Source organism: Nannospalax galili, unplaced genomic scaffold (genome assembly GCF_000622305.1).
Source record: "Nannospalax galili isolate Female #2095 unplaced genomic scaffold, S.galili_v1.0 scaffold646, whole genome shotgun sequence".
Lineage (NCBI taxonomy): Eukaryota > Metazoa > Chordata > Mammalia > Rodentia > Spalacidae > Nannospalax > Nannospalax galili.
Window position 1 is genome coordinate 3,027,720 of NW_008355279.1, and position 2,035 is coordinate 3,029,754.

General features: G+C 38.7%; 1 protein-coding gene across 1 annotated transcript in view; it reads left to right on the forward strand.

Moving 5' to 3' along the window:
• Ak9 (adenylate kinase 9) overlaps positions 1-2,035 on the forward strand; it is a 156,171-nt gene that overhangs the window by 83,993 nt on the left and 70,143 nt on the right. The window lies entirely within an intron of this gene.

Genomic DNA, 2,035 nt, shown 5'->3' on the forward strand with positions numbered 1-2,035 from the left:
CCAGCAGAGGCAGGCAGATCTCTATGAGTTCAAGGCCCGCCTGGTCTACATAGCGAGTTCCAGGCCAGCTGGGTCTACAGAGAGACCCTGCCTCAAAAAGACCAAAAATTAAAATAAAATAAAATAATAAAAGTGAAATTTCTTCTTTCTACAGAAAAACTATGTAAGTATTAAGAATGCAAATATTTGATCAAATTGATAAAGTGGGCATGTATGACACAGTGTTGTAAAGGCTTCTTGCATGATATGTAAGTATTCTCCAAAAGGAACAACCCATATTCAGGTACCAGTCTACTGACACCAGATTTTAATAAGCATTATCACTTGATAGCACCCAGATGAGGTACATATCAATAATAAAACTGGAAATGGTTCTTTCAACTTGAGGTTTTCTTGTTTTGTTTTTTAATTTTTTTAAATTTATTATTTTTATTTTATGTGTATGCGTGTATTGCCTGCATGTAGATAAGTACACCCATGCTGTGCAATGCCCGCGGAGGACAGAAGAGGTTGTTGGATTCCCTGGAACTGGAGTTACAGACAGTTGTTAGTTTCCATGTGGGTGCTGGGATGCGAACCCGAGTATTCTGCAAGAGCAGTCAGTGTTCTTAATCACTGAGCCATCTCTCCCGCCCTCAGCTTGAGGTTTTACAAATAAAAAACAATTTATTAAGTTAGGTAAGTATACACTTGCAAATGACTTATCATTGCCTAATTTAAACCCAAAGATACAGGGGTACAAGGGTGTAGAGCAACAACTCCTGTGCTTTATCACTAAGGAACTGATGAGACTATTAGTTACGGTGTCTAAGGAATGTGCGGTTTTCCCTGCTCTTACTCAGCTTCTCTTTTTCATCAGACTTCTTCTGCAAAGTCAACTAGTGTTCTTCCATGCCATCTCTGGCCTGCATTAGAATAGTTTCTTACATGTCTTTTTAAACAATTCTCATGGTGTCTATAATATTCAAGACTTATGTTTTTTTGTACAGTCTTCTTTAATACATTAGGGAAAAAGCTCATAAATCACAAAGCATTGGTTAAAGTAGTAAAAAAAAAACTCTAGCTTCAGAAATAGGGAATAATTAGAACTAAAATAAATGCTCTTTTGGCACCCACTAACTTAAAAGCAAGATCCAAAAGGATCAAACTGACTCCAAGCAACTTAACTGTGTCTAAGAACAAAGCTCAAAAGTATTTATGGTTTCTAAATATTGGCATTCGCTCAATGATTATCAGATCTGCTAACAGGTAAGAAAAAGATACTCACTGTATTAACTCAACTGTGAACCTAGAAACTTGCACCCACTTGTGAAAAGAGGTACTCTTGCTCTGGAGTGTGTTACTGAATATGTTAAAGCTGTAGTGAAATGCTTCTTCTAATCATGTAGTTAATAAAAATTAAAAAATAATGATTAAAAAAATAGCAGCAGTAAAGGGAAAGAAAGAGTCCGAAAGAGGGTGATAGCAGGAAACAGATGTTACCAAGGGGGGAGTGGGGAAAATGGAGGTATTTGACCAGGAAGGGAGGAAGGAGGGACATACAAAGAACCATGGGGGTAAAGGGGAAGAAGGAACTCAAGAGAGGGAGGATAATAGGAGACAGGTATTATCAAGGGGAAAGTGGGGTTGCTTAACTGGTGAGGAAAGAGGGCAGCTGGACAGGGAGAGAGAGAGAGAGGAGAGATAAATAAAGCTTATGTGGCATAAAAAGCCAGAGGGAAATATTAACTCAAAAAACCCCTGAAAAATATACATACAGTAAGTGATCATTAGTGGAGGTGTATACCTGAATGCCGGAGTCCAGATCCAGCTGAGTCCGGGGCCTGAAGGGGTGAAGGTAACTGTGGCAGTAGAAATGACTATACCAGAAACCACAATTGCAGTTCTAGTAGAAGCTGTTGACTGACCTGCTCGGGGGAGGTCAGCCCAAATATCTTCTTTCTTTTTCTACTTCTCTCTCTACTTCTGAAAAAGCAACCTTCTACAACCTTTATCTATAATTAGAAAGCTTACAATAGCAGTAAAGCATCAGACC